The sequence below is a fragment of the Notolepis coatsorum genome (assembly GCF_963971535.1).
Source record: "Notolepis coatsorum genome assembly, chromosome: 11".
Classification (NCBI taxonomy): domain Eukaryota; kingdom Metazoa; phylum Chordata; class Actinopteri; order Aulopiformes; family Paralepididae; genus Notolepis; species Notolepis coatsorum.
Window position 1 is genome coordinate 13275058 of NC_140175.1, and position 9567 is coordinate 13284624.

The window sequence follows — 9567 nt, forward strand, 5'->3', positions numbered from 1 at the left end:
CTCGTCTCTGGTGTCGAGTGAAGCCCTGCAGAGTGTTACCACGGGTCCACGGAGACAGGGGTCAGGTATCCTCCATGGCGTCCGGGCGTGGCAGCATCCACGTAATCAGCACCGTGGCGGAAATTGATGCTGGAGATATCGCTGTACAAACGCTGTGTTGAAAGGTATACGCAATAAATATGTTGTTCTTTCTGCAGCTGAGCAAACACATGTATATGAAGTGAAACTAGGCACCAAAACCTTATGTAGGCCTGCATTATGTTATTATATTTACATTAGGTATTAGTACATTTATTGCCATGTATTGTCGTGTACAAGTGCAGAGTACAAGTTGTACAATTTAAGGTGAATCACTATAGTATTGCGGTTTTACCATATTATATTATGGTATTACTATATTATTAGTTGAAAATAAAACATATTATAGTTTTACTATAGTTCATTTTCATATGGAATTCATAATAAAACAAAATACTTGTGTCCTGTGGGAACATAAATGTGACCAGCAATTTTCTTTTATTCTGTCTAATTATGTGGAATTGTGTGGAATTGTGATTCTAAAGTAGTTATAAACCCCCAAAATCCTACTAATCATAGTTTTTTCTTCATTACTAACTGCATTACTAACAATTCAATCAATATTTTTTATGTTGCTGCCTGCTATAAAGAGCTGTGAGCTAGCAGCAGTCTATGTTGCTGCCTGCTATAAAGAGCCGTGAGCTAGCAGCAGTCTATGTTGCTGCCTGCTATAAAGAGCCGTGAGCTAGCAGCAGTCTATGTTGCTGCCTGCTATAAAGAGCTGTGAGCTAGCAGCAGTCTATGTTGCTGCCTGCTATAAAGAGCTGTGAGCTAGCAGCAGTCTATGTTGCTGCCTGCTATAAAGAGCTGTGAGCTAGCAGCAGTCTATGTTGCTGCCTGCTATAAAGAGCTGTGAGCTAGCAGCAGTCTATGTTGCTGCCTGCTATAAAGAGCCGTGAGCTAGCAGCAGTCTATGTTGCTGCCTGCTATAAAGAGCTGTGAGCTAGCAGCAGTCTATGTTGCTGCCTGCTATAAAGAGCTGTGAGCTAGCAGCAGTCTATGTTGCTGCCTGCTATACAAAGAGCTGTAAGCTAGCAGCAGTCTATGTTGCTACCTGCTACAAAGAGCTGTGAGCTAGCAAAATTCCATGTAAACCCCCAAATGCCAAGGAAGACTGAATGCAGAAAATAAAATCAAGATGGTGCCAGTGCCCACCAGGATCGAATCACAGACATCAAATCTGTTTTTGAGCTGCTCATCCAAGTCTATCCAGAAGATAATTCTCGAAATGACTCATCTAGAAGAGAGGCTATAGTCTTTGGGGAGAACTGGAAGAGGATGAGACAGACTTAGAAGCGTACTGTATGTTGGGCTTCTCATGCTGGCTGGCGTCTATAGGTCAAAGGATGAATCCACACAGAGCCTGTGGGATGCAGAGACAGGCAGGTCCAGGGGGGGGGGTTGCTAATGCATGGAATGTACCGTTTTCATATCACAGGTTTAGTACACAAGCAATAAGCTAAGCAGAAGACGTTTCATAGAGAACATTTTATTTTAAACAGACCAGACCACCACACAAGGGTTGAACAGACCAGAACACCACACAAGGGTTAAACAGACCAGACCACCACACAAGGGTTAAACAGACCAGACCACCACACAAGGGTTAAACAGACCAGACCACCACACAAGGGTTGAACAGACCAGACCACCACACAAGGGTTAAACAGACCAGACCACCACACAAGGGTTAAACAGACCAGACCACCACACAAGGGTTAAACAGACCAGACCACCACACAAGGGTTAAACAGACCAGACCACCACACAAGGGTTAAACAGACCAGAACACCACACAAGGGATAAACAGACCAGACCACCACACAAGGGTTAAACAGACCAGACCACCACACAAGGGTTAAACAGACCAGACCACCACACAAGGGTTAAACAGACCAGACCACCACACAAGGGTTAAACAGACCAGACCACCACACACGTCTTAAACAGACCGTGTCTCCCCCTCTTTTGTTGCCTCTTATTTGTTCAATTCCAAAGAAAGCAAGAGAGGAACTATGGTGTCCTGCCTCTTTCAAACGTCTGGCCAGAGCATCTCTCATCTCTTTTAACTCCTGTGCTCAGGTTTCAGAGGTCTTGTCGTTTCACAAACATACCGCCGTCGACTAAAGACACACTTCTTCAATCAATATCTGAAATGAAAAAACTTATAATAATAATAATAACCTTCTTACTGTCCTCTTCTACGATCATGCACTCTTCCTAATATACTAACATGTCTCTACTACTATATGCACTCAACATTGACTGCAACACCCAAGTTTCAGCACTGTTTGATGAACATTGTTACTCTGCTGATAGAGTTGTACCCTTCCTGCTGACTTGTTGTACAGAACTTGTAAGTCGCTTTGGATAAAAGCGTCAGCTAAATACTGTGTGTATGTACATATTGTATTTGTATTTAAATTATTGTTTTATGGGCTGCAGAACAGGAACCTGCTGAAAACCAGTTTGTAACTGAGTCAGGACAGTTTAAATGTACATTGTGTAATGTCTTTTTTACCCTTTCCTGTATAAATAAAGTATAAATGAAAATATGATGAAGCCTTGTATGTTGACAGTTGTGTCATAAACAGGGTGGATGAATGTTCTCATGTATTTAATAAATTGGTGATTTACACAATGCGGGGGGGGGGGGGGGTATCTAACAATACTATCTTATATTACCCTCTATAGGTAAAAAGAGGAGGGATACTGAAAAAAAAATTCAAATATGAATCACTTTGGAGAATGTGCCAATGCTTCATCATCACAAACAAAAACCACACTTCAATCAATATCTGAAATGATAAATAAATAAATAAATAAATAAATAAATAAATAAATAAATAAATAAATAAATAAATAAATAAATAAATAAATAAATAAATAAATAAATAAATAAATAAATAAATAAATAAATAAATAAATAAATAAATAAATAAATAAATAAATAAATAAATAAATAAATACACAAATACATAAATACATAAATAAATAAATACATAAATACATAAATAAATAAATACATATATAAATAAATAAATAAATAAATAAATAAATAAATAAATAAATAAATAAATAAATAAATAAATAAATACATAAATAAATAAAATAACCTTTGTACTGTACCTTTGCACTTTTCTACTAAATAATCGTCCTTGCCTATCTTACTACCTACAATGCTAATATGTCTACTACTATGCAACACTGCAGCACCCAAGTTTCAACACTGTTTGAGGAACATTGTTACTCAGCTGCCAGAGTTGTACCCTTCCTTCCTGCTAACCTCGTTGTGCAGAACTTAATTCTGGATAAGAGCATCAGCTAAATGACTAAATGTTTATGTAAATGTAATCATCATATAACCTTCATATTCATTGTTTTAGAATTAAGTAGTACACCAACCCTGGATGGCATAGCTCTGTGGTATTCTGTAAACAAGACATACAGGTTTTCTGTTCCATTGTTCCGTAGAATCCAACCACTCCTGTTTCTATTGTTTTACCATTGAACTTAGATAATATACGAGATACATTTTTACTTTTCATATTTTTCTTCTTTATTTATTCTCAAAAAGACAATTGAGTTCACCCTCATTTTCAATGTCGTCGAGACTTTACAGACATTTCAATGCATAGATTTTTACAATATAATAATAATAATAATAATAAATATTAATAACTATCCATATAGCACTTTTCACACATGGACCACAGTTCAGAGTGCCACACACAGCAATTTGTATGAATGAACATAGGCATAAAATCAGCACACAATTGACAGAATAAAAAACTATTCATAAATTGCAGACATAAGAATAGGTATAAAAGACAATAAAAGTTGTGCAACGTAAACGTGCAGACATAAGAATAGGCATAAAATAAGCACAATAGTCAAATGTTACAAGATAAGCTGATTTTTTCAATTCTGATTTGGGCCACTTTCAAATGTGGTCCTAAATCAGATACAGTACAGGTCTGTTGCAATGTGACCTCAGTCTGAACTGTCATGCGACTTTCACTCTAGATTGACATTTGTTAAACAAATATTTACGTCCATCTTTTGTTATTGTTCGTTTGCATATGCGGGTCAGGTCATAAACTCCAACTGGTTGAAACTCATCCGCCCACATTATCACTAGAACTCCCTCCACCAACCACATCACTCCTGTTCTCCACCAACTTCACTGACTACAAAGTATTATTACTCACCTTCAAGGCCCTCCATAACCTAGCCCCTCCGCGTCTATTCTTAACCCAAACGGTTCATGCGTTTTGCTAATCTGATTGGCCACTGACGTTTCTGGTCATGTGACATGTGCGCCCAATCGCGTGACGCGCCCATTTCCGCCTCGACCAGCAGCAAACCCTAACCCTAACCGTTCTATCGCCCTGCTCTAAGACAAACTCTAACCTTAACCAACTTCGAAAGAGTGCCTAAGCTTAACCGGGGAAAGAACTTGCCGTCACACGATTGGTGCGACCAGAAACATCAGTGGCCAATCAGAGCGCAAAACGGGAACGCGGAAGCATGCACCGTTTGGGTTAAGAATATAGGCAGCCCCTCCTTATCTCCCAGAACTTGTATTTGTTTTTAACCCTGTACGGCGACCTTGGGTGCTCTGAAAAGTGCCTTTAAATAAAATACATTATTATTATTATTTATTATTATTTATTATTATTTATTATTTATTATTATTATTATTATTATTATTATTATTATTATTATTATTATTATTATTATTATTATTATTATTATTATTATTATTATTATTATTATTATTATTATTATTATTATTATTATTATTATTATTATTATTATTATTATTATTATTATTATTATTATTATTATTATTATTATTATTATTATTATTATTATTATTATTATTATTATTATTATTATTATTATTATTATTATTATTATTATTATTATTATTATTATTATTATTATTATTATTATTATTATTATTATTATTATTATTATTATTATTATTATTATTATAAGCATGACCAGTTCACACTGGAATCTGAGCTTGGCCACATTTGAAAGAAATCTGAAATCAGAGTTGAGCACTAAGGCTTGCAGTGTGAACGTAGCCATGCAGACAGGGGCAGGAGTCCCCGCAAGCACAGGAACAACACAAGTAAATAACAATGCAAGGCTGACAATACAGCAATGAACATTATGGTGAGCAAGAATCACCACTGAGTGGGTTCAGAAGCTCTTTATAGGCAGCATGGTGTCGTCTGGACCAGGTCTTTATAGGCAGCATGGTGTCGTCTGGACCAGGTCTTTATAGGCAGTCATTCTAAAGGAAAAGGTTATTACATTTATCTGTGTTATTACATTTTAAAGTCCTTCTAAAGGAAAATGTTATTACATGTCCAGGTGTTATTACATTTCCTGGTGTTACAGGGCTAATTGGAGAGCAGATGGATATCAGCTGGTTACTCCCACACACCTGACTCCATGCCTGCAATCAGAGAGAGAGAGAGAGAGAGAGAGAGAGAGAGAGAAAGAGAGAGAGAGAGAGAGAGAGAGAGAGAGAGAGAGAGAGAGAGAGAGAGAGAGAGAGAGAGAGAGAGAGAGAGAGAGAGAGAGAGAGAGAGAGAGAGAGGGAAGGGGGCAGGCAGATAGAGGATGAAATAGAGAGAGAGAGAGAGAGAGAGAGAGAGAGAGAGAGAGAGAGAGAGAGAGAGAGAGAGAGAGAGAGAGAGAGAGAGAGAGAGAGAGGAGAAGGGGGCAGGCAGATAGAGGATGAAATAGAGAGAGAGAGAGAGAGAAAGGAGAAGGGGGCAGGCAGATAGAGGATGAAATAGAGAGAGAGAGAAAGGAGAAGGGGGCAGGTAGAGAGAGGATGAAATAGGTATGGATGCTGTACTGACTGATTCAATCAATCATCCTGTGATATGAAAGGTTACATGTTTGTCTTATTCACAATGTTGGCTTCATTCCAGAGGAATTGTCTGAGTCCACAGACGCAGGTGCTGTCTCTGGTGCTGAGCCAAACTGTGAAACACATGAAGAAGAGCCTGAAACTCCTGAAATACTGTATACAACTTTTCGCTCTTTGTCATGAAATGTCACAGTATACTGTATATATTATAGACACACCCATGGGGCAATCAGCCCCACCTGGTAATAGGGCGGTGGACCCAAAGTTGATTTTAGAGCACATTACTAATGAATGAAAAAAGAAAATTTGAACATGTATTCTCCACATTCCTCCAAACACAGTATCAAGCTCCGTTCAAACAGAACAATCATAATAAAAAGGAAATTATAAACAAAAAGTCAAGAGCAATGTAGTTAGTTAGTTGACATGTTAAAAAATGAGTAGAGGGAAGCTAAGCTTATTGATCCCTAGTACCCCCTTACATTTACATTTGTTCTTCCATTAATTTGACTTGATATAACATAATTTAGTATACTACATTATATAGAATATACTTTTACTTATAGTACACACTTATCAAAGTTATCCATAGACATATATCCAGACACAGTATTCAATAACATCCAATTAATTCAAATGTCCAAAAGTCATCATCCCGAAATCATTCTTTTCTGACGTACATTTACCACTTATCCTCAGTAGTAGGCTGCAAATCTCAAACTCTCCAGATTGAAGCAACCAGGAGGGTCATAAAATAATTTTCAAAACAATCATAGGCTATACTGTAGTCAATATAAATCCATCCCCCATATGAACAGATGCCCATTACAATGAAACACTTTCATGAGTAGGGTCATCAATGTTACAAGATAATGGATTCGTCATGGTTCTCTTTTTTACTAAGAGGTTGTCCATGTTGCCCACTCACTTCAGAATCAGAATCAGAATCAGAATCAGAATCAGAATCAGAAAGGTCTTTATTGCCAAGTAGTTTACACATACAAGGACTTTGATTTGGTCGTTTGGTGCGACATTAACAGACAGACAATTACGGTAGAATAAAATAAAAGGTAGAATAAGATATAATGGATGATAAACTCAATTAAAATAGAAGTACAATAGAGTAGAATATAATTATAAAATAAAATAGGCCAGGGCTGTACAATTGTGCACGGTGTGGTTGAGTATACAGTATGCACTACTTAGAATAAAAATAACAATACAGTGGGGGGGAATATTTAACTAACGTGCAAAAATAATGAACAGTGAAGAATCAACTCTCCTGTTGCAAAGGACAACATTGTGATACTATAGTTGTGAAAGTGTTTTTAACCCCATTCAAACACCCCAAAACTTGGTTCCACGCACATTTATAGACACTTTCACTGGAATTCTGTTGCTAGGGGAACAGTTTGGACCCAAGAGTATTTCCTGTCCTGAAACCTACTCCATGAAGCTTAAATTGGCCATTAAATGGACTGCATTTTATATAGCACTTTCAAACCAATGGCAACCATGCAAGGTGCTCATTGGTAGCAGGTAGGGGTTAAGCCCATCAGAACTAAGCTCCGGACCTGGGGTGACAGGGCCTTCGCTGCAGCTGGCGCAGCCCAACACAAGTGCGTTGGAACAGCAGCCCAACACTACACAAGTTGGTTGCCCGCGCTGCCGCGCTGCCGCACTTGCTCTTTGGATTTCATTTGGGACGTGGGACGGCTGCGCTTGCCTGCGCGTGGGGGCGCGGGGGGGCGCGGCCAATCAGAGAAAAGCCGAACACAAGTTGGTTGCCTTTAATATTCACGCGCCCCCACCCTCTGGAACTCCCTGCCCCACCATATCCGTCATGCAGACACTCTTTCATCATTCAAAAAAGTCCTCAAAATCCACCTTTTTACCCTCGCTTTCAACCCATGAACTCCTTTCTCTCTCACTTTTTTTTTTAATTTCTCTCTACTAAAACGGTATTGTATTGTATTGTTTGTTTTGTAAAGTGTCTTTGAGCATTCGGAAAAAAGCTATATAAATCCAATGTATTATTATTATTATTATTATTATTATTATTATTATTATTATTATTATTATTATTATTATTATTATTATTATTATTATTATTATTATTATTATTATTATTATTATTATTATTATTATTATTATTATTATTATTATTATTATTATTATTATTATTATTATTATTATTATTATTATTATTATTATTATTATTATTATTATTATTATTATTATTATTATTATTATTATTATTATTATTATTATTATTATTATTATTATTATTATTATTATTATTATTATTATTATTATTATTATTATTATTATTATTATTATTATTATTATTATTATTATTATTATTATTATTATTATTATTATTATTATTATTATTATTATTATTATTAAGTGTCTTGCTCAAGGACTTCACCAAATGCTGCCGGGAGGAGCCGGAATCAAACCAGGAACCTTCCGATTACCGAACAACAGCTCAGATGACACTGGCATCACATACTAAATGTATGCCTCATGTACATTTGTTATCTGAGCCTTTATCAACTTGTTGTTTTCACAGACGACAGCCAGTCAGTATGTGGACGGTTGTATGAATGGGCACCTGTTTGCAGCAAGGTGATTGTGTGGGCGTCACACATAATCAGTCATGTGTCAGTCGGTGGGTGACAGTGTTTTGCAGAGTCATGTATGCTGGGCAGAAAAAACAGCTATGTACGGGTCATGTATGCCGGGCCTTGCAGGGCAGAAAAAATAGCTATGTACGGGTCATGTATGCTGGGCCTTGCAGGGCAGAAAAAACAGCTATGTACGGGTCATGTATGCTGGACCTTGCAGGCAGTGGCGTCATTTCAGTAAAAGCCAAGGTATGGCGAGGAGGGAGGGTGAAGTTAGGTGGATTTTTTTTGTCAAATCAGTTGTGCAATAGTCACTTTTGTTGAGTTGTTTCTATACAATTCACTTGTATGACATTTAGGTATGACACAGGACTACACAAGCATTTTTAATATAGAAATGTGTCAACAGACTAAAGCAGGGAACCACAATATTTTGCATACAAATTATGCAGACTTGCAATTGAGCCAATTTTCCTTAGGTACGGTTTTGAGGTGTGTGTTCAACAGAATGTAGTATCAAAAACACATTCACAAAAAGTATAGGTTACTGAATGCTGAACTGCACTGTTATAATCACTAAGCCAGACCTTACCTGTGTTTCCTGTATCACTTGTCTCTGCTGCCCTCTGATTAAAAAACGTCTGTATGTCCATTTTCCCTTTTTTTTTGGCATATTTCAGTTAGTCACAGTAAAAGTCACCTAGTAAAAGTGAGATAATTGACAATATCAAAACATGCTAGGGCTGTACCGAATAGTTCGAAGCCTTGTTCATAATGTTGACATTCGAATTCTAAATCAACATAAAAAATTGTAATAAAAAAATAAATAAAAAAAAACAACTTTTTTTTTCTTCTTTTTTTTCTTTTTAATTTGTCAAGGTATGGCGAGTGCCATACCTTGCCATACCAAAATGACGCCCCTGCTTGCAGGGCAGAAAAAACAACTATGTACGGGTCATGTAT